Below are 24,965 nucleotides of genomic sequence, written 5' to 3' on the forward strand. Positions count from 1 at the left end.
TCATACAATTTATCCGTTCACCTGTTGATGCACATTCACCTGTTGCTTCTAGTTTAAGGCTGCTATGGACACTGGTGTTCAAGACTTTGTGTGGACATTTGTTTTCAGCTCTTTGGAGCCAATGTCTAGAAGTAGAATTTGGGGGTAATATGGTAAGAGTGAGTTTAATCTTTTAAAACCACCAGTCAGGTTTCCAAAATGGCTGTACAATTTTATCTCTCCACCAGCAATGACATGGGTTCCAATTGCTCCCCTGGACAACTATTAATAAATAATCTTTTAAAATACCGTAGTCAGTATTTTTCATTGTAGCCAGTTCAGTAGGTATGTAATGGTATCTCATTAAAGTTTCCATTTCCTAATGACTAATGATACTTTATATTTTTTGTTGCTTCAAGTAACATTCTTCTTATTTCACATTAGGCAAAATTTACTTTTAAATGTTCAATGCTTAACAAGAAACTTCATGGCAAAAAAAAAATCGCATGAGTTCAACTGTATTTTAGTTTTTAAAAAGTCTCCCTTAAATTTACAGAACGATTGGGAAGTCCTGTTGCTGTCTTTTGGCAGATATATTGGCCCTGTCACGAGAAAGAATTTCTCTGCAGAGAACAGGGCCCCTCCCCAATCAGGAAGAGAGAAGTATTTTGAGGAGAAACAGCATTTTATTTCACCAAACCCTAGCTATCTCGCGTGGGCCTATGTGAAAGATTAACAGGTGCCTAACCAATATTCGGTCCCCTTTTTGTGCTTTGTAAGAGAACCCAGCTTTTATTCAGTCCAGGGGGAAAGTATCTAGCTGAAAGACTGTATTTCCCAGACTTCCTTATAGCAAGGTGTAGCCATTTAACTAAGTCCTGGCCAACAAGTATGATGGCACATCCCATAACGTCCAACAAATGTTGGGCGAGACATCCAGGAATGCTGTATAGAAAGCTGTTCTCCTATTTGTCTTCCTCTCCCTCTCCTCTTCTCACTGCTTGGATGGCAGGTAGAATGGCTGGAGCTTTAGAAGCCTTATGATGCCCCTGAGGATAGAAGTGACAAGCTAAAGTTGCAGACAGACAAAATCTGGGTTGCTAGTGAACCTACGAGGCTCCTTCCTGGCCCTGTCTGCCTAACTCAACTTCTGTGATGCGAGAACAGTTCCATGAGAAAATGATGCTCATGCAATTGTAATTTGTGGTTTTCTCTTTTGTGCAGCCTGGACCAGTTCTAATTGCTATTGCCAGTAGAGTAGAGGCATGAACACTACTGCCAGCTACAAAGTCCCCAGAACCCCCCAAAAATTCTAGCCAACAGTACAGGCATAGGGGCCAAAGCCGACCAGAGCTGCTGAAACCGGCAAGCAGCATTAGCCACCTGAAGTATTCGTCAGTAGATTCTGATCTACTGGGTGATTTTGTTTTATTCTAGCACAGAGCTCTCCTTCGGACCTGACACTGTTCATGAACACTCTGCCCCCTGAAAAATAAAATAACTACATCATTAGGTTGGTTTCATAAAAATCAGCTCAGGCAATCAGCATGGTCTAAAAAATAGAGAATTAAACTAACCATCAAGACATTGGGGTTTTGTACTCTTTCCCCATTTAAACAACTTTGAGCACATTGTTTATGTTTTCTAAGCATTAAATGAACAATTCCATTGCTGGCAGGAATTACACATGTTAATATTTAATTTGATCCCTCTTTTCTCTTCAGTGATAGCCCAATCTTGACAATAGATGGAAGTTGACTAGAAAGACTAGTAAGGTGAAGTCATAGGAAGAAAGTAAAACAAGCTAAAAGTATATTTTAATGTAATATTATATGCTATATATAATAGATTTAAATAATATATAATAATATATAGATATATATTTACATTAACATAACATATGCATTTATTTCATCTAATACATATAAGAATTATAATATATAACATAATAATGTATAGTATATAATATGTACAGTATATTACATATTATATAATATATAATAAGAATTATATTTATAATTATATTTATAACTAAGAAGAAATATATTATATATTAAAGTAGAAATACAGTAAATATATAAATATATATTTCTATAATATATAAATATGTTATATATTTCTATAATATACAAATACAAATGTATATTTAATATATTTCTTTTATATACACATAATATATAATAATATATTCTATACTATTTTATATAATATTATATGCTAAGGTGATTTAGGCTGGTGTAAAGAAAACAAGCTTCTCTTGAAACTGATTCTGTTTCAGTAAGAACAGTAATAAAGAAATAGCTATAATGTCAAGATTTCTGTCTTCTTTTCTACCCTCAATATTTTTGTGTCTTATAGAGGCACACAATAGTATCACTGTTAGTTGCAAAAATGGGCACAATTCTGCCCTTCCCTATATGCGTGCCCAGGCTATCCTGCAGTTTTTCTATTGGCCCTGCTGACAGCCAGAAGCCCCCAGAGCCTGAGCTGCCCATCTGGCAGCTGACCTCAGACACATGAGTGAGCCCAGTCAAGACCCAAAGGGTCACGTGGATGAGCTGAAATTACTGACCTACAGAATCTTGAGCTAAGTGAATGGTTGTTTTGTTAGGTCACAAATTTCTGGGGCTGTTTGTTATTCAGCAAAAGCTAACTGATACTTACACCTGTGAATTTTTGAAACCAAATTTCCTTATGTGTAATTTTTCCTTCTCCAAATTTGAAAAAGAAACAAGAAGGGGGCTTTTTAATGCAAAATTCTTCCCCAGCAAACCATCATGTCTAGGGCAACAAAACATTAGTAGAGATGAAGGGCCTTTTCTGTGTTCAGCTTATGGGCAACGAGGCTACTGAATTTCTATTTTACTCGACTGAAGCAAATGCCTGAGGATCACCGTATTTATCTTTTCCTTATAAATGAGGTTGTATTACTTTGTAATCCCCTGGTAGGTTTTGCCATGAACACCCCCCTCCAACATGAACTGCCTGTGCTTCCTGCACCTGTGCTGGTGGCCTGGGAGTCATTCTCCACCATCAGTATCCTGTGAAACCAACCAACTCCCAAGAGCCTCTTTTCATGGCCATGGGCTGCTGATGCAGGCTCACCTCCAAATGCGGGAAAGTAGCAGACCGCTTTTATTTTCAAGCTCCAAAGTTTATTTTGGAAATACAAGTTTGTCTTCCCAGGAAATCCTGAAGGTTTTGTGAGCATGTGAAAGTATAGGTACCTTAGGTCATTCTTGTACTGCTATAAAGAAACACCTGAGACTGGGTAATTTACAAGAAAAGAAATCTAATTGGCTCACAGTTCTGTAGGCTGTACAGGAAGCACAGCAGCATCTGCTTCTAGGGGGACCTCCAGAAACTTTTACTCATGGTGAAAGGGACAGGGGGAGCAGGCACTTCACATGGCGAAAGGAGCAGCAAGAGAGAGAGAGAGAGAGAGTCGGGGGAGAGGAAGTGCCACACTCTTTTAAATGGCCAGATCTCCTGTGAGCTCAGAAAGAGAGTTCATTTATCACTAAGGGGATGGCCCAAGCTGTATTAGGGATCTGCCCCAGTTATCCAAACACCTCCCTCCAGGCCCCACCTGCAACACTGGGGATTGCAATTCAAAATGAGATTCGGGTGGGACAAATATTCAAACTATATTAATAGATTAATTAAAGAATGTGTTTTCTTATGCCCCACCTCATCACGCAGAGGATATAGAGTGGCTGTGGAGGGCTTGCAGTACACCTAGACACATTAGGAGCCCTCCGTGGGATGTAAATTTAATGGTTCTGTGCAAACTCTTCTCTCTCAAGTATCTGTCTCATGCCTGTCACCATGCCTGGATTCACTCTATTAACCTGTTATTCCGTCTGATCTTAGAGGTTTTTTTGGTGTTTAAGGGTTCCTCATCCCAGTAAATCTCCCTGCTGTCATCAGTTAGCACATCCACGGGAATTAGCTGATTGCTAGCTGGAAGAAAGAGTAGGCTGTAGGATAGGTGCTGAGAGAGGTGGGTGGTGCCATTTCAATTTCATGTATTTCACTGTGTTTGAGGGGTGCCCTCATATTAAACTGTAGAAGTTTTCTCTAGGAGGCCCTGAAGATTACTGGCGATTGTTTCCAAGTCTCTTTCACATTCAGCAGATGATAATACACTTTCCTTCCTTGAAAGGTATCAGCGTTCCCTCATTATTACTTTGGAAGCAGTAATAATTTCTTTCATTGTTGAGCTGTGTTCCAAGCACAAAATGTCTTAGGAATTCTCGGAGGCCATCTCCTCTGATCCTCTTTCCACCCTGACCTCGTAAACTGGGAAGTAAGGATCAAAGAGCAGAAGAGACTTCCCTGGCCTCTGAACCTCCCCGACCAACTGCCTTACTCTTCTACTTAAATACACACACACACACACACACACACACACACACACACACACACACCCCTACCTCTGAGAATCCTGGGATTTGGAGGAATGTAGTTTGGGATTTAGAAAGCAAGAAAAAGAGAAGGGAGAAAGAAGGAGGGAGGTAGAGGAAGGACAGGAGAAAAGAACGAAGGCAAAAGGCAGGCAACTTTCTCACCGTAAGTCGCGTATCAAATTAATTTTGTCCTGAAGAGACAATAGGGTGCAGTCTTTAAATGTCCAGGCTTGAAACCAGGCTGCCAGCTTAAAATCCTACTTCTACTGCCCACAAGCCATGTGAACACACAACTCACTGAAACTCTCTGTTTCTGTCACAACCTACATAAGACCACGATGAGAACACAAGAGAGCCTATCTCGTGCATGGTTGTGCAATTAAATGAATATATGCACATGTGTAGTACAACAGTTCCCGGCACTCACAAAAAAATCTACGTACATAGTTGTCTATGTGATTCTTCCCGAACTTTTCAGGCAGACTAAATCTCTTCTCCCCAGTTCCCCAGTACACCCCCCTTTGTCTTCGCATGAAACTTAACCGTTCTGGGACTGTTTGCCTGCCTTTCTCCCTATGAGATTCTGAGTCCCTGGAGGGCCTTCCTTTTCATTTTAATCTTCGGAGGCTGACACAGTACTTAGCACATAGTAGGTCCTCTGAAAATACCATTTCAATGAATGAATGATTCAATGATTTCATAATACTTATAGAGTCCATATTTCTTAACAGCTCGCCTGTCAGATCCCTCAGAATATGAATGCAACATCACTTTTGAATGTCCTCTGCCACCTTCCCACCTCTGCATCCTACATTCTGTCATAAAAGTGCCATATGCTATTTGCTGCCATGACATGCTCATGCTGTTCCCACTCTGATGTAAAATGTCCTTCCCCTCTTTCTCTGCCTAGTGAATTTCTTTACTTCCTCAGGCCTTCTTCGAATGTCATCACTTCTGTGAGTTCTTCCAGACGACTCCAAGCCCCAAGCCAGAACATAGTGCCTTTTTTGATGTGCTCTCCTAGGTCTTTGTTCTCTAGCATACAGCTTGTGAAAATAAATTGTGCTCGGTCACATGCCTGTCTCTCTTTCTCCCTCTTTTAGTTTGTCAGCTTCTCCTGGAATAAGCATGTCAGGACTGCCAGATTTCAATAAATATTTGTTGAAGATTAATGCCTGGGACTTCACTGCTTTGGGTGATGTTTAGATTTCTGTCTGCCACATCTACTCAAGGCTCAGTAGGTTATTTCTGCTGGCCAGGCTAATCAAAGGCATTTGCTGATGCAAGCTAGGTGGTCTGTGCCTGGAAGAGTCACACAGATCATTAAGCCTTATCCTTAGTATTCAGTGAGCTGTTTAATAAGCCAGTTTTTTCAGGGAGTTTCTTTTGTTGTTGTTCTTTTCTGTACTATCCCCTCAAACTGAAGCCAATGGGTCTGAAATACGCTTCCTGGAGACATGCTGCAAACCAACATGTTTACCATGTTTTTTAATTTTTCCTGACTTGGCCAACAAGTTATATTTTTATGTGTTAAAGTTTTTCCTCATTCTTCTCATAGAAGAGGCAGCTTTGACATTTGTTTAAAACTGTAGGTTCTTGTAGATAATTCATTTTTGTTTTCTGGATGAATCTTTGTAATAGTCCATTCTCACACTGCTAATAAAGACATACCCGACACTGGTAATTCATAAAGGAAAGAGGTTTAATTGACTCACAGTTCAGCGTGGCTGGGGAGGCCTCAGGAAACTTACAATCATGGCAGAAGGGGAAGCAAACACGTCCTTCTTCACATGGCAGCAGCAAGGAGAAGTGCTGAGTGAAGTAGGGGAAATCCCCTTATAAAACCATCAGATCTCATGAGCACTCACTCACTATCATGAGAATAGCATGGGGGAAACTGCCCCCACAATTCAATTATCTCCACCTGGTCCTTCCCACGACCCATGGCGATTATGGGAACTAGAATTTAAAATGAGATTTGGGTGGGGACACAGCCAAACCATGTCAATCCCAATGCTGTTTTATACAAATAAATGGCTTAGTAATCTCAGATTGATATTAATCTAAGAATTTTTGTCTTTGTGTGTATATGGGTGCTGATATTTATAGCCAGTTTTGGGGGTCAGGAAAGAGGAAAAAGATGGATAAAGATTCCCTAATGAAGGGCCTGGAAACACCAAAGATAACAGTTGAACTCCATTAGATGCCTGCTTTACTTAGTCATCACAGGGTAAAAGACCAGAACACCTGATGGATACCAACCACTTCTGTTAACAAACCTCTGTCTCTCTCGGCTTTATGTGTCCCCCTCCTCCTTCGTAGCCTAAATTCTGCATCAAAGTGTTTTCAGGGATATTATCTTCTTCATTGGGTTTAGTCACATGAAACTAAGGAGAAACAGGTAATCCTCTTCCACATTCTTGGAGGTCTAATTATTCTCAGACATGTCTTAGATCTAATCAGCAAAACTATGTGCACTCACATGTTCACACACAGAAGAAATCACTTCAAAAAGATGCTAAGGCAGACATACACTTTTGTACCTGGTATTTTAATTTAAACCTTTCAAAACTATTTTTAAGTGTTGGAGCTATTAAGATAGATAATGTGGATTGACACTTGATTTTGTGTTGATATAGATGTTAAATTGACTTGATAGTCTTAGTTTCAAGTATAAAAGTGAGGAACTTACCATGATTTAAAAGTAAAGTTCACAGCATGAAATAGATGGATGCAATATTCGTTTTCACAGCAACTTCAATTATGCCTAATAGGAAAGGGATACAGTCCTGCCCAATGTAGTTCTCTGAGCTCCATAGTTACAGCTCATCTTCCAGAGTCATCATTAGCCTGAAAGATGACTCAGAAATGTGACCTGTTAAATGATTGTACAGTAACAAGAGGTTATATTTCTAGAGCGTTGGCTGTCTAGAGAGATAGCTATAATGCAGTTTCATTTGAATTTTACTTTAAGACAACTAGGTTGATATTATTATTCCCATATTACAGATGAGAAAGCAGGTTCAGATAACTTTTAAGTGATTTACCCGAGATTACAAACTGGTAAACACATTTGGAGTTTGAATTCAGATGTGTCTGATTTCAAAATTTATGTAGGCACAAATATGTTACCATACCATCTCCTCCAAATATAATTGCTCTTTTATTTAACACCTGCCTGCTAATTTCCAGCCCTTCTGAACAAAGCAAACCCAGTATATGAAGAGAGGGTGACTCAAAAGATATTCAGACCAGCCTGACCAAGATGGTGAAACCCTCTAAAAATACAAAAATTAGCTGGGCATGGCAGCGGGCACCTACTTGGGAGGCTAAGGCAGAAGAATTGCTTGAACCCGGGAGGCAGAGGTTGCAGTGAGCTGAGATCGCACCATTGCACTCCAACCTGGGCAACAGAGCGAGACTTCGTTTCAAAAAAAAAAAAAAAAGATATTCAGTTCCATATGGACTTAACGAGCTAAATGTACTTCATATTTGCCCTTTTCCTTAAGGAAATAAATCTAATAAGATGACTTAAATGGGTAAATCCAAAACATATTTACTGCTAAGATGTGTACTAAACTCTTCTCATGCCTGGACTATTACCATAATCTCGTAACTGATTTCTCTGTCTCAGTCACTTCACCTGCAATCTATTTTGTATTCTGCCTCCAGATAAATATTCACAAAGCATGATGTTCTTCTCTTCAAAGACCTCTTATTCCTCTGAATAACTAGAGTATGTTGTTTATACTATTCATGTGGTACTTACACTATCCTGTGATTTAGGAATATGTATATACTTTATATTTCTTTATGCAATGTAAGCACTTTAAGAGTTGAACCTTAAATATTTAGCCAAAGTAAGCACTTAATAAAGAATTATCAAATTCAGAATTTTCCACTGGACAGCAGAAAATGCATTATTTTTGTTCTGTGACCAGCTCTTCAAATGGACTCCACTCAGCCATGCTATATATTCTCAGAACACGTCAAAACCTGCCACCATCTCTTCTTGTTCATTTACTCAGATCTCTCTCCTCTTTTATTTCAACCTCCCTATTCCTTGGGCTCTTGTTCCCTGAACCCTTGGTTCTGCCCTTTAACCACTAAAACCTACCTCTTACATTGCTGGCTTGGATGCTATATTTCATCTCCAAATATTATTCTCCAACTCGGATTCTTGGCATCCTGTCTTGGACCCAATCGATATTTACTATTTGTATGTGTGCCAATAACAAATTGCTATTCCCTCTGTCACAATGTAGCTCATGGGACTAACACCACCTGGGCCAATCCACCCTGACTCCCTGCCAGGAAACACAGATTAAACACATTGTCCAAAATACTTAAAACACTTAGAATTTATTATCCACTGAGTACTGGATGAGTTAACAGACAGGAAACCATTGGGCTCCTTAGACAACAAGTGTAGGTTGATTAGAATGCCTTAGAAAGCCTTTCCACATCCAGCTGAAAGGGGCTGCAAGAAAAACAGGAGAGAAAGTGTAATAGCAAGATCCTTATTTTGCAGTCCAGACACAGATTCCATTTCTAGTACTGGCAGATACGGATAATGTCTACTGAGTTTACTTTAACGGCCGTGAAAAGAATCAAATGAGATGATAACTGTGAGAGTTATTTGTCAAAAGTAAATGTTGAATGGGTGTAAGATACTTCAAAAATACCTGAAAGAAGACCTAGGCCCTCCTCTGTGACTGCTTCTCGTGTGGAAAATGAGGGCATTGGACCAGATTATCACAGATCACCTTCCAGTTCTGTGAGTCTAGGAGAACTTCCAGCCCTGTTCCTTCACACAGGGACAGTGTTTGGCTTCTTCCCTCTCCCTTTCTGAGGATTTGCAGCTCCAACCACTGGGGCACAAAGAGATGACCTGACCTTCTCGAGGTTACATAGCAACAACCAAGGGATCAGTGATGCGCATGCCCTGCTCTGCTCATGCATCGGGCTGTGCTTATGACTCTTCTCACATCTGCTCAGACCCACCTGCCCTCCCAGGATTCCACTAGGGTTTGCATGACCCCTGCAGCAGCTTGTGTTGTTCTCACAGTCCTAAAACTCTGGAACCATCCCTGTCATTGTCTCATTTTCTGACAGCAGTCATCTTCCAGGAATTTGTGGGACATGAGAGCCAGGCTGAGGCATGATCTCTGATGCACCTGCTACAGTGAGACCCGCAGCAGGTCTGCCCTGCTTGGACCCCTGGAGAAGCTGGTCTCCAGCACCTCCCAGAGATGCTGAATTCCATAACCCAAAGGAACATTAAGCCTTCATGAGACAGGCTGGAGTTGGAGAAAAGCCTGGCCAAAAAATGGGTGCTCTTCTTCTCCCCGGTGGACACGGTGGCTTCAAACAGCAGGTTGGCTGATTCCCATGAGACAGAGCAACCAGCTGTGTTTCCTGGAGAAGCTACGGCCAGTTGAGTAACATACAGACTGGAATTTGTTTTCCCTCCTTCCCTTCCTCACTCTCCTTTCCCCTTCACTCTTCTTCCCTGACATTACACTTCCACATAGGACACTGGCACAGAGCTTTGCTTTGTTTGGCTTTTGATTTTGGGAGAACCCAGCTAATGTTGAGACTTTCCTAATGTTGAGATTTTTGCCACACTGCTTCTTGTTTCTGGCAGTGACATAGCAATGTTTCTGGGCGTTGTCTTATAAAAGAAAAATCTTTATTACCAAACTGCATTTTCTCACTATTACACACATATTTAGCTGGTGGCAAAATATAAAATCACACCCACGTATGTAACCAATAACCACTCAGTTTTTTTAAAAAGATGCTAGTTTGTGTTACAATGATAGCACCCAAATCAAATTGTAACATATGAATGTGTTTGGCATGCTAATTGGGGAACATTTAATTGAAATAAAGCACACCACCAAAAGAACACATTAGGTAGTATCTAAAAGATCCCTGCTCCAGTATTTTACATGCTAGAACATGCAACATTTTAGCTATTCACATTTTATTCCTTACCATTTTGGAAGAAGTTGCTATGCTTTTAGAAATAAAAGAGGGAAGGTGAAGCTCAGTGGCTCATGCCTGTAATTCCAGAACTTTGAAAAGCCCAGGCAGGTGGGTCACTTGAGTCCAGGAGTTCAAGACCAGCCTGGGCAACACAGCAAAACCCCATCTCTACTAAAAAAAAGAAAAGAAAAAAGAAATGAAAAAAGAGAAAAAGGCAAGTCACAGATTAGAAATAAGAGAGGGGCCGGGCATGGTGGCTCACGCCTGTAATCCCAGCACTTTGGGAGGCTGAGGCGGGCGGATCACAGGGTCAGGAGATCAAAAACATCCTCGCTAACTCGGTGAAACCCCGTCTCTACTAAAAATAAAAAAAATTAACCAGGCGTGGTGGCAGGCGCCTGTAGTCCCAGCTACTCGGGAGGCTAAGGCAGGAGAATGGCGTGAACTCGGGAGGCGGAGCTTGCAGTGAGCCGAGATCATGCCACTGCACTCCAGCCTGGGCGACAGAGCAAGACTCCGTCTCAAAAAAAAAAAAAAAAAAAAGAAAGAAAGAAAAAAAGAAAAGAAGAGGAGAAGATGAGGCAATGGCAGCAGCATCCAGGGCTGTAGGAGTGTGGGAACAAGGGGAGCTGCTGCTGGGACCACAGACAAATCTCACCATGCACCAAGGAGCTAATTTCCTGGTTCACATAATCGAGTAAACAGAATTACAGGGAGGCATGAAAAACCTGGATATGAAATGATTAAGTGGCAAACCCTCAGGTTGCCATGCCCATGACTATTTCCAGTAGTGGGATTCAGAAAGTGTTAGGACTGAGGAGAATCCAACCTGAAAGTGGAGAATTTATCCTTGAGTAATACACAGCTCCTGCTAATGTTTTTGCTGAGAGTAATTTGGTGGAAATAAATGCAATTAAGTTTGAGATTTGCAGGGATTTGTGTAATAGCTTGTGGAATCTTAGATAGCTAAACTATATGAATGGCCGATGAAGTGACTGTACTTCAAGTCTAAACACTGAGAAATTGCAGTATGAGAGAGGCTGAGGATCCCCCAGAGTCAGTATAAAGGCATAAAGCATGTGCCTATCAGGAGGGAGTAGGAACTGGATGGGGCACAAAGTCATGAACACACAGGAAAGTCTGGATATGACGGAGGCCCAATTTTCTTTGCTACACCTAACCAAGTGTTTCAGCAAGACATGCAACACCTGACGCACATCGTCACACATTTACAGTTTTGGGGTGGAAGTAAGTATATATTTAAACTGTATATGCTTTATTCTGTAAGGTTATTTTAGTAGTTTCCATCTTTCAATTAGCTCTTTAGTCCTTTGAATAGAATTCCTAGAAAAACCCCTCCATAGCATACTCCGAACGATGGTCATCTGAAACAGAAGGATGACGGCCAATTACATTCAAGCTACTCTGAGCTGAGGTCCAGGGCAGGCCTGAGTGGAGGTCAAGAAGAAAGCGTTTGCCTGGAGTGGCTTTGGTGGACAGAGCAGGGCAGGAAAAAATAAGTAGGACACTTCCTTTCCAAAGACACTGAGCAGCAGAGTGGTCAGAACCAGGCTGTTCGCAGAAACTCAAGGCTGGAGCTCATGAGAAAGAAGGAAGGCGTATTCAGTACACAAAGGTAGGTCAGATGACCAGAGGAATATAGACAGTGGACAGATGGCTCATGTGGGAAAGCTGTCAGGAGGACCTAGGCAGAATTAGGCAAAGGCAGAATTGAGAACCTTCTTAAAAAGCATGTCATTCAAAAGAGGCCACGCTGCCGAAAGCTGCGACTCGTTTAATGATCAGCATCATGGCAGTCTGCAAGAGTGAGATGTCCAGTTGAACGTTATCTGGTAAGGTGATTTTGTGACAACTCACATTTTCCCATCTTTCTTCATCTACCTTCATTCTTTAAAGAGCAATTGATGTGGAATCTGACACCCAGAGTGGCTTTTCAGAAAACAGCATCCCCTGCAGAATGGTGCTTAAATAAGGCTGTTTAGTTTTAAATGTGTCTCTAATTACATGTCTCTAATCAGATTCGTGATTTATCTTGCCAAATAGCAAATCTGGCTATTGGAATCCAGGTATCCTTTAAGCCTTACATCCTTAGGTTTGAGATGCTGCGGCAAACTTCTAGACTTTTATTAGAGGGTGCTGTCGATTGAGAAAGTGGGTTTCTAGAGTGAGTCTTCTCTGGATTGGCCAAACTCACCTCCCGAGCCAGAGGCTCATTCAGCAGCAGTTCCTGAACTGACTGTCTGTGGGAGATTGTCCTTGAGGTTTCCCACAGTTGGGGAGAACAACTGTCGGGGAAGAGGGGAAGGAAGGAGCTGTAACAAAATTCAGAGGTAGGAATTCAGGAGCAGAGTTATAGTTGGGAAAGGAAGCAAAGCCTGGCTGGCTGCCCTGGAACTCAGCCAACATCGGGGCAAGTTAGGAGTGAGGGTACAAGGCCTCGCTGGCACCCGGTCTGGGTGGAGCTAGACTGGAAGGGAGATCATGTGCCTGAGCTCATGCCCAGAGGTCACCTGGCTCATGGTGCCCTGGCCACACTCTTCCAGATGAGACAAATGCCAAGGTCCTTCTCTGCAGTGGGCTTGCTTACAACAGTGCAAGCAGATCTCACAGAGCAAAAGTCCAGATGAAAAAAGAAATAAAAGGTGGTGGGAAGCAGTGAAATTCGCAAACAGAAATGCTTTAAATGACCCACTTCATTGACCTGGAGGTTATTTATTTTTAGAACAAAAATTGGGAACATTTTGACATGCAAATTAATATTGAGTATTTTCTATGCATTACTTTATAGCAGTTGTTAGTGAGATTTCTGCAGTACTTTCCATTGTGTAGAATGCAGGGCTACCCCTTTGTAGTCAGAAGACCACAGGGGTCTAGCAGGGCACATCCACCTGAATTCCCTTCCCACTACATGGTCTCGGCTGGTATTACTGTCTGCTCTCCTTAGTTGAGCATGTCTAGGATTTAGATTGCTTCTTCCATCTTGCCCTCCCAATATTGAGGTTCTGCAGATCTGGTCATTCACATTAATAAGCATCTCAGTCCTCTATACACCAGAGTCTCTTCCCAAACCATGAATTTCTATGACAGCAAGGATTAATAATAGGAGGGTAGAGTTAGATTTCTCAATCTGAACTTATTACAGCCTATTTTGGGTGAAATGCCAAAACCATATGGTGGCAACAAGGTAGACTATGTGTTTGTTTTATCTGATTTTTATAGGCCTTTATGTGTGTTTACAGATTTATTTTTAGAAGAGAACATTTCTTCTATAACAATATGCTTAATTCTTTGAAAGCAGATGAGAAATTTAAGAGCATAAAGGAAATGTTTTAATCAATTCTTTTCCTAAGGCGTGAAAGAAAAAAAGGAAAACTGGGCCAGGCATGGTGGCTCATGCCTGTAATCCTAGCACTTTGGGAGGCCAAGGTGGGTGGATAACCTGAGGTCAGGAGTTCAAGACCAGCCTAGCCAACATGGTGAAACCCCAGCTCTACCAAAAATACAAAAATTAGCCTGGTGTGATGGCGGGTGCCTGTAATCCCAGCTACTCAAGAGGTTGAGGCAGGAGAATCACTTGCACCCAGGAGGTAGAGGTTGCAGTGAGCCAAGATCACACCACTGTACTCCAGCCTGGGTGACAGAGGGAAACTCTGTCTCAAGAAGAAAAAAAAAAAAAAAAGGAAAACTGAAACACATAGCATCCCAGAATCATAGTCCTGGAAAGGAATGTAAACTTAGTGACCTGCCTGGATTAGAGCTTCACTAGTATATGAACAGATCACGTGCCATCAAGATGGAACCTATACTCGAACAGCATTTTGTAGAAGGTGATGTGCATACAGGCTGGTGACTTCCACATCTGTATCTCCAGAGCACCAGGTATGCATGTTTAACTGCCCTGCATGGATCCTCTGCCAGGCAGGCAGACTCACCACAACCCTACATTTACACTCCGCACTCCTCCTTGAGAGCCAAATCAGGAATTCAGTCTCATTCACAATTGCTACAGAAAGAATAAGATACCTAGGAATACAACTAACCAGGGAGGTGAAAGATCTCTACAATGAAGACTAAAAAACACTGCTGAAAAATATCAGAGATGACACAAACAAATGGAAAAACATTCCACACTCATGGATAGAAAGAATCAACATGGTTAAAATGGCCAGACTGCCCAAAGCAATTCATAGACTCAACGCAGTTTCCATCAAACTATCAATGATATTCTTTACAGAACTATAAAAAACTATCTTACAATTTATATGGTTCCAAAAAAGAACTGAAACAGCCAAGGCAACCCTAAGCAAAAAGAACAAAGCTGGGGCTACAGTAACTAAAACACCATGGTACTGGTACAAAAACAGATACATAAACCAAGGGAATAGAATACAGATCCCAGAAGTAAGACCACACATCTATAACCATCTGATCTTCAACAAAGCTGACAAAAACAAGCAATGGGAAAGGACTCTCTATTCAATAAATGGTGCGGGGATAACTGGATAACCATATGCATAAGATTGAAAACCAACCCCTTTCTTACACAAAAAGTTATTTTTATACAAAAATCAACTCGAGATGGATTAAAGACCTAAATGTAAACCTAAAACTATAAAAACCCTGGAAGACAATCTAGGCAATAACCATTCTGGACATAGGAACGAGCAAAGGTTTCATGACAAAAACACCAAAAGCAATCTCAACAAAAGCAAATGGGATCTAATTAAACTGAAGAGCTTCTGCACACCAAAAAAAACCATCAACAGAGTAAACAGACAACGTACAGAACTGGAGAAAACATTTGCAAACTATGCATCTAACAAAGGCCTAATATCCAGCATCTCTAAAGAATTTAAACAAATTTACAAGAAAAAAAAACATTAAAAAGTGGGCTAAGAACATGAACAGACACTTTTCAAAAGAAGACATACATGTAGCCAAAAAGCACATGAAAAAAAGCTCAACATCACTGATCATTAGAGAAAAGCAAATCAACACCGCAATGAGTTACCCCCTTATCACAGTCAGAATAGCTATTATTAAAAAGTCAAAAAATAATAGATGGGGGTGAGGTTATGCAGAAAAGGGAACACTTATAGACTATTGGTGGGAGTGTAAATTGGTTCAACCATTGTGGAAAGCAGTACGGTGATTCCTCAAAGAGCTAAAAACAGAACTACCATTTGAACTGGCATTCTTATTACTGGATATATACCCAAGGGAATATAAATCATTCTAACATGAAGACACATACATGCGTATGTTCAATGCAGCACTATTGACAGTAGCAAAGACATGGAACTGACCTAAATGCCCATCACTGGTAGGCTGGATAAAGAAAACATGGCACATATATACCATGGAATACTATGCAGCCAAAAAAATAATGAGATCATGTCCTTTGCAGGAACAGGGATGGAGCTGGAGGCCATTATCCTTAGTAAACTAATGTAGGAACAGAAAACCAAATACTGCATGTTCTGGGGAACAACAGATGCTGGAGTCTGTTGGAGGGTAGAAGGAGGGAGGAGGGAGGGCATCAGGAAAAATAACTAATGGTTACTAGGCTTAATACCTGAGTGATGAAATAATCTATACAACGAACCCCCATGACACAGGTTTACCTGTATAACAAACCTGCACATGTACCCCTAAACTTAAAATAAAAGTTTAAGAAAAATGAAAGAAATAGAGTGCTGATATATCATTTCCAATGAATCTGTGTATTTCTCCATAGACAGTGCCTAAGCAATTAAACATAGCATGTGCTTCAATAACACTTCCAATTATATAAATGAACTTCCATGGATTATTTAAAATTGTATTTATTCTCCTATTCTAAATAAACAGTTATTTAAGTCAAACTCTGCTTCAGATGCCATGAAAGAAAACAGTGGGTATGGTTTAATGCGTATTTTAGTGGACTTGTCTTGGGAAAAGTTTTAGGTGGTGGAATCACCAGAATTTCCCCTCCCCAGGTTACCTTCATTGAATTGCAATTATATATATTCCTTAACAATGTCTGGTGGTGTTTCTAAATTTTTGTTTTTGATACAATTGTATGTAAGAAGATTATTGTGTTATCCAATGATACACAAAGGAAGTTCCAGATTCAAACTTTCTTTTAGAATAAGAGGCCAGCGAATGCTCCATTGAGTAGAGTTTGATCTTATAATTTACCAAATCTTCTTTGTTCTCAGTGCCAGATGCTCAGAGGCAAATTTGACTCAACCATAGCAGCCATTCTGAAGTCATTTGATCTTATGGAAACCCTCTTTCTTTGGTCTTGATTATTTATTTCTCTTTTACGAACCTTTTAATGCATGTCTTTGGTTTGTTCCTCCTCATTTTATTCAAAGAGGCAGAGCATATATTTTAAAATAAATTACTCAAAGGACTTTATTTGGGCCAGGTGCAGTAGCTCATGCCTGTAATCCTAACACTTTGGGAGGCTGTGATGAGAGGACTGCTTGAGGCTAGGAGTTAAGACCAGCCTGGTAAACATAGTGAGACCCCCATCTCTACAAAAAATTTCAAAATTAGCCAGTAATCCCAGCTATACAGGAGACTGAGGCAGGAGGATGGCTTGAACCCAGGACTTTGAAGTTGCAGAGAGCTATGATGGCATCACTGCACTCAAGCCTGGGTGACAGAGCAAGACCCTGACCCTGCTCCCTCCCCCAACAAAAAAGCAAAAAAACAAACAAAACAAAACAAAACAAAACAAACTTTCTTTGTATAAATTGAGGTCTACACTACTTCTTGTCATTGTGCAACTGGGATGGAATTACATGATGGAATTGTCACCCTGTGGTGCATTCTGCCTTTCTTAGGACCAAAATCCACCAGGCCACAGAGCTCACTTTCCTACCATTTTGAGTCTCATTTGTGAAACTGAAACCATGTAGGAACCAACTTGCTCATTTTGGGCAAGTACCCAGGAAATAACATCAGTAACATTAAAACATTCTGTATTAAATTACTACATTACAGACAACCCCATAATGAGTACAACAAAAAGTCCAAAGTAATGCTCTGGTTATTATGCCATTTCTTCCCTTATTCCTAATGATCTCAACAAATTGCCAAATCCTTAGAAACCTTCTCTAGAGTTGCCTCCATACAAAGCATCACTCAAGAAAGTAACAACATTTTGAAGTCTTTACAGAAAAGAGAACATTTGCGGTTGGAACAACTTATCACTAATTTAAGGCTAATGTAAGCCAGAATTGTAACACTGCTATCACTTCAGCAGTACTAAACTACTAAAACAAAAAGTTCTAACTTGGAATTGTGTATCTCAGTAGGGCGCCATGGATTTCAGACCCCATTCTAAAGCTGAATTAGGTCTCACCGTTATAGTCTCTCTGCTTCCTTCTTTATGTTACCTAGGAACCCAGAGGCACATTAACAGTCCCCAAGCAGATGGGCTTCCCCTTTATGTGTTGCTCTCCACTTGGGCAGGAAAGGCACAGCTGCGTGGAGCAATTTTGTGTGGAAGATCGCCTAAATACATCCACAGCTTCTCATCCGCTCTTCAGCGGGGAGCTGGAGCCTGGAAGCAGCAGGCTTCCTCGCCTATTAAGGACTAAATGCTCCTATTTGGATTCCTATGTCTTTGGTTCCACAGATGTGCTTCTTAGCAATCCTCACTATTTTCAGGAACATGTCCCTTCATCCACTTCCTAGTGGACTTTCAGTAACCTTCTGTATTAATCAGGGGTAGGATAACCATTGTGACAAACATCCCCAAAGTCTCATCTTCTCGGTAGACTACAAGTGCTTATTTATCACTCAAGGCAAAGGTGAATGTGCATTAATGTGCAGTGGGGTCTAGCTCTGTCGCCATTCCCCAGACTGGAGTGCAGTGGCACGATCTCCGATCTCGGCTCACTGCAACCTCTGCCTCCCGGGTTCAAGCGATTCTCCTGCCTCAGCCTCCCAAGTAGCTGGGATTACAGGCGCCCACCACCATGCCTAGCTAATTTTTGTATTTTTAGTAGAGGGGGTTTCACCATGTTGCCCAGGCTGGTCTAGAACTCTTGACCTCAGGTGATCCACCCACCTCGGCCTCCCAAAATGCTGGGATTACAGGCGTAAGCCACCATGCCCAGGCTGCTTCTACGTTCTTAGGGTCTTCCTCAGATGGTTGGAAGTTGGAAACCAAGACAGAGCATAGGAGATGTGTGAGAAAATTTCTGGGTCAGGCCTGTAAGTGATCCCCTTCCTCTGCCCAAGTTCTTGGTCATGTAGACACAACTCTGTAGGTGAGGCTGGATATATAGTCTGGCTGAGTGCCCAGGGTTAGGGCTTGGGGACCACACAGCTATCTCCCCCTCACATTTTGTTAACCCCAAATCTTCATTTTCCATCTTGATTATATTAGCAATGTACAGACTATAAATTGACTATTTGAAAGGAATTTACCCGAGGAAGGAACTGTTCAGTTTGGATCTTTGATTCTATTTTATGCATATTTCCACAGTCCCCACCTTCACCATCGATATAACTACCTCTTGTTATTCACCAGGGTTTTGTTTGTGTGTTTCCCTCAATTCACTTCACAACCATGGTCTTCATCGGGGAACAGCTCAGATGCCTCTTCGGGACCAGGGAGGTGAAACAGCAGAATGTAGGGGTGAGAATGAACAAGAAAGCCACCGGCGAGACTGTGCTAAAAGCGGGGAGTGCACCTTCAGTGGAAAGGGGGCAGCCGCCAAATGCTGCAAAATAATGTGCCCAGGGCTATGAGTGCTTCCTCTTTTCCGTGGAGGCAGAAATCTAGATTTTTAAGTAAAATGTCCTCATTTGCAAATGTTGGCAACTAATTAAACTATTTTTAACCCTCTGAGCAGAACTCTGGGGGCCAGAGTCAGCTGGTAGGCAGCCACTCTACAACCTCTGTTTTACCTTTTCTGCCCTTGTGAGTAAAGGCAAGCATTCAGAAATGCATCAGAGGGGTGAACCCTGGCCCTCTATGCAGAGGAAGGCACAGAGTGCCTACATGTCAGACACTCTTGTTATTTCTTTCTGAGTGTTACAAACACCAGATACGTGTGGAAAAGTTGAAGTTTTGTTTTTGTATTTTTAGTAGAGACAGCATTTCACCATGTTAGCCAGGATGATCTCCATCTCCTGACCTCGTGATCCACCTGCCTTGGCCTCCCAAGATGCTGGGTGACAGGCGTGAGCCACCGCACCTGGCCTTTTTTTGTTTGTTTGTTTGGTTGGTTTTGAGACGGAGTCTCTTGTCGCCCAGGCTGGATTGCAGTGGTGCAGTCTCGGCTCACTACAACCTCCGCCTCCCACCTTCACGCCTGGATAATTTTTGTATTTTCAGTAGAGACAAGGTTTCACCATGTTGGCCAGGCTGGTCTCGAGCTCCTGATCTCTAGCGATCTTCTCTCCTCAGCCTCCCAAAATTCTGAGATTGCAGGCATGAGCCACCATGCCCAGCCTCTAAAATCTTTTAAAAGGGGTGGTAGAGAACAAAATGGGAAGAGGTTGGAGAAAGAAAGGGACATGGCCAATAATATAATGAAAAATATTACCTTAGAAAACCATGTCGTGGACCACAAAAAGACTAAAAGGAAAATGAAAACGGGAGAGGTGGACACAAGGATTTTCTAACAGTGATTTGGTAGGCCTGCAGTTGACGGAGTTCTCACTTCTCTAAGCAACGAAGCCAAATCCTAACACTCTTCTGTAGGGATATAATAAGCCAGGAAGCCCGCACTGAGCAGGAGTTTCAAGTAGATCTCTTTAATGACCCCTTGCAACACTGAGATTCTGCGACCAACAGCATGGAAGTTGAGAAGAGAGAAAAAGTTAAGTTACTGCACAAAACAAGTCCCAAATTAAAAGGCCATAGCAAAATATATATATAGACCTTTAACAGAAAGCATGTGAATTAAGAGAAGGATAACAACAGATAGGAATTAATAGGAACTTGAGATTAAGAGACTCCAAATGTTTGCAAGTCATAGAAGGAAAAAAAAGTGTGTGTGTGTGTCAAGGAGGAGTTGGGCGGCTTCTAGAAGCCCATGCTATAAATATCAAGACTTCGCTGGAGGTCCTACCTTTGTGCCCTTTCCAGCATGTCTCTTCTTGCTCAAGAGCCGCATCTGTTCTCCCTACATACTGTCCAGGGATCGGGTTTCCAACCAAAGACACACAACACTTATTCAGGAACAGATGCAGTAATATTTCAATTAGTTTGCTTAAAGCTTTTGTGTTTTTATTCACTTGCTAGCACTTCTTTTAGTCACTACTTATCGGAAATAGAAGTTTTGTACATTTCTTACATACCCTGGAGAGGTTTCATTCTATAAATTTCTTCTCCATAATATAGTTCCAATTTTAGGAAACTTTACTTTTCTAAGAGATTTGTCTGCACTCACCCGTAGTATGGTAAAGCTTTGCACTTTGTGACTAACCATGTTCCAGGGAATGTCTTTGGACACGGTTTTTGCTTTTTATGATTTCCAGAACTTTATCATTTTTATCTAAACTTAATTTTTAAAGTATATTTTGAAATTTAGCATAGGTCTGGCCCATGGCCCATTTATTTACATCAGTAAACAAAGTTGAAGTCATCAACTGTGGTTTAATTAAACTAATTTAATTAATCTAAGTAATCAAATTTTATTTTCTATAATAAAAAGATAAGTGATTTAAACTCTACATATTGGTGAAGAGTTTGAAAATTGCTTGAGTTTTTATTAATGATACAGATTTAAAAAAAAAAAAACAAAAAACTTTCCATGAACCTGATATGTTTAAAGCTGACTCGCAATGATTTTTTTCTTTCTTTTTTTCCAGAAGTCCTATTGCCTTCATATTTTCAAGGCACTGGATGGATCCAAAAAATTAAAGTTAAACTAAAACTGAAGGCAAATCTTGAATTTCTTGAGTAATATGCAAAATCTGAATTAAAGCACGTGAACTCTTCTGAAAGGAATAGACCAATTTAAAAATGTCCAAGGAGCAAGTGGAAACAGAGAATTCATTTCTGGCTCATTAACATTGTTGATGAGAGCAACAATATGCTTATTGCCGAGCGTGGTCTCTGCCAGTGGCTCTGAATGCTCCCTCTGGACAAAAAAAGCCATCTGGGAAGGACTTTCCTGAGAGACCTGTGGTCAGTCCCCACACAAACCTCAATTCCTTTTGGCTTTTTATTTAGGATTCAGAAGCCAAAAAAAAAAAAAAAATGCCAGGAACTACATATTCCCCCAAATCAAACCACCACCAACAACCATAACAAGAAATAACAACAGCATAACCATATGAAAAACAGGGGCAACAAAAGGAGCAAAAAGACAAAGAGAAACTGGCAAAAAACTCCCGTTGAAAACAGCCGAGACGACCCAAGTCCCCCATGCTGTCTGTCCAAGGCCGGTGCTCCTTATGCCCACCTCTGTGCCAGGTCCAGCTCCCCCCTGCACAGCGGAACCCAGCACAGGTATGAATGGCATAGGAATCTTACCCATCAATTGTAGAAGGAAATGACATGTTTTGTGAAATTCCTTTGTAGTAGTAAAAAATATAAAGCAGTGAAATTCCCACTTTATAGGAAATTCCTCTTACGTAAAAATTGCCCCTAAGGACAAACACTAGCCAAGAAAATGTAGGAGCACTTGTCAAGAATGAGAAGACCTGAGATTTTATCATTTTTCCTTCACCGAAGAATTTGATTCAGGAATTCCTGACCTGCATCTGGTGTTGGTTTCTGGCTTGTGTTTAACCTTTGGGTGTGTTCAGTAAGGAATGTCTGCTAATCACGTTTGGTCCAATAAAATCTGGCAGCTTAAAAATGTTGATGCTATTTTGGAACTATGGACTTCAAAGGAGTAAAGATTTTGTATAAATTCAAGCTGTTGTGAAGGAGAAATGATGTCACTGCTCAACAGGCCAGCAATCTAGGGCTACAGACGTCTCCCTCAGTCTGCTGCAGAGGAAGATATATGATGAAGCAATAAGGAAGACAGACGCAAATTGGTTTTGGAGAAAGTCCACCTGCTGTTTCATTCATTCACTCATCCATTCCTTCATCCCTTCATTCATGAGATGTTTGTTAATGTCCACTGTATGCCAATCCTCTGCTTAGAGCTGTAGACACAATGCTGAAGAGTGAGAAGAGAAAGAAAAAGAAAAGGAGGAAGAAAAGGAAGAGAATAATAAGAACAAAGAATAGGATAAGCCCAAAATGTCAGCAGACAAATAATTATTGAGTATTTATTATATGGCAAGTACTATGCTGAGTACACTATCTACTCTTTATAAGGTGCACTATCTCATGGAAACTTCTCAATACCTTGATGTAAATACTGTTATCTATTCCCACTTTTTAGACAAGAAAAATGAGATTCACTTAGAATAAGTAATTACTCCTGGTAAACTGACTCATGAAGTAGCTGACCTTTTTCTAGAAACCAAGCGTCTCTGATTGGCAACACCTTATTACAAGAAAGGACATGGTCTCTGCAAACAATGGCCAGGATTCAAATTCTGGATCTGCCACTTACTAGCTATGTGACCTTGGGAAAGATAACTTGCCTCTGCCCCAGTTTCCTGTGAGGATGTTATGAAGATTAGGCGTGTTATTGTATGTAAAGTACTCAGAATTACACTTGGCTTATAGGATGTATTACAATGTGTTTTATATTATTCCAAAGCCCAGGCTCATAACTATCACTTTCCTGTCCTCAGGGAGCTTAGAGTTTAACAGAGGATAGATCAAAGACCAGTGGACAGCATATTACAACACAGTGTGCTAGGGCTCAGACAGGGGAAGACCAGGGTGCTAAGGAAGCATGCCCTTGGAATCTGCGTCCAGACTTGGGGATTCAGGGAATCTTCCTAAAAGAAGTGGCATCTACGTGGGAAGACCTGGAGGACAAAGAAGAGGAGTGAGCTATTGAGAGTTCAGAGAGTTGGGATGTGTGCTCAGGGAAACTAATTGTTTCCTGAAACTAGTTGAAATTGTTTCCTGAAACTAGGGAAACTAGTTGAGAGTTCAAAGAGTAGGGATGTGTGCTCAGGGAAACTAATTGTTTCTGAGAAACACAAATTAGAAAAAAAAATTAATTCAGAGAAAGACTGCAAGTCTTCATTAATGTTTTTCTGACTATGGAAGCAGGAAATAGTGTACTTGACAAATCTGGTATAAATAATATTTACAAATATATGCTAATGGAATCTGGAATTAGCATTTCAAGCATCAAGAATTTTAAAAGGACTTTTGATAACTGTGAATTGATATTCAACACTGTTAGTTTGAACGGTTACGTTTCAGAATATACACAGAAATGCCAACTTTCACATTCTTTTCCTATTACTTCTTGTCCTTTTTTCTTCTTCTGTTTCTGTTTTCTCTGCACCCCCACCGCGGCTTGCTTTCAGGGACAGAATTCATACCAGGAATAAGTGCCTACTGTGAAACTCTTGGTCATCTCAGCGTGTCTGACAGCCTCAGTGATGCCCCACTGGGGAGAAAAAGCAGCGTAAGTAATGGAAAGCGAGGAGAAAAGTATATTCAGAAAAAATAGCCTTGGCCAGGCATGGTGGCTCATGCCTGTAATCCCAGCACTTTGGAGGCTGAGGTGGATGGATCACCTGAGGCCAGGAGTTCAAGACCAGCCTGACCAACATGGTGAAACCTCGTCTTTACTAAAAATACAAAAACTAACTTGGTGTGGTGGCACATGGCCTGCAATCTCAGCTACTTGGGAGGCTGAAGAAGAAGAATCGCTTAAACCCAGAAGACGGAGGTTGCAGTAAGCCAAGGTCATGCTATTGCACTCCAGCCTGGGCAATAGAGTTAGACTCTGTCTCAAAAAAAAAGAAAAACATAACTGTGTCTAGTTTTTCTCTAGCACACTCCAATGCTTGTAAGGCTCACTCACTCAGCACTATTGCCTGCTCTACATGCTACAAGTTGCTCTTTGCGTTCATTATTTTATTACTTTCTGTAAAAATGTCTTAGTATTCAGAATGTAGTATTTTCATCCAAAAAAATTAATAATATGATTTTGATCAAGGCTGTTGTAAGCTGCAACCTGATCCTGAATATAAAAACCAAGGCATGTGAAACCCACGTTTCACCTCTTACCAAGATAGGCTGTAGCACTTGATCACTTAATCCAGGGTTATGCAACCCACACAAAAGCAAAGTGAGAAAGATATTGCTTTTGTTAGCACTCACTAGGAATTCCCAGTTTATAAAAAGGAAGATGTTGCTATCCTCCTCCCCTGCAACAGCAGAAGGCAATTGCTGAGAAGGCAATCGCTAAACATTTCCATTACAAAATTTCAACCCCACAAAATGCACTTTTAAGTTAAATTTCACTTTTTTTCTGTAAAAAAGACACGTACTTAAAAAAAAATCCTCAAGGAAAGAGTATCTGTTGTGATTACTGCCTCATTTTTTTTTTCGTAAGTTTTATTTGACCAGTTCCCATGTGCTCTTGCTTTGTCATTTGTGGCTGACACAGGGAGGTCAGGAGGGCACAACTTCACGTTCAAGGAGATGCCCCTGCTGGCTGTGAGCCCTTTTGAGTGTAA

The 24,965-nt window shown here is 41.0% G+C and overlaps 1 long non-coding RNA gene across 1 annotated transcript in view; it reads left to right on the forward strand.

Moving 5' to 3' along the window:
- Positions 1–22,530, forward strand: part of LOC135968281 (uncharacterized) — a 103,459-nt gene extending 80,929 nt beyond the window's left edge. Inside the window, exon 6 of the long non-coding RNA XR_010582939.2 lies at positions 21,222–22,530. This is a non-coding gene — a long non-coding RNA (uncharacterized lncRNA). The remainder of the gene's footprint in view (positions 1–21,221) is intronic.
- The last annotated feature ends 2,435 nt before the right edge of the window (positions 22,531–24,965 follow it).

The sequence above is a fragment of the Macaca fascicularis genome, chromosome 18 (assembly GCF_037993035.2).
Source record: "Macaca fascicularis isolate 582-1 chromosome 18, T2T-MFA8v1.1".
In the NCBI taxonomy this organism is placed as follows: Eukaryota; Metazoa; Chordata; class Mammalia; order Primates; family Cercopithecidae; genus Macaca; species Macaca fascicularis.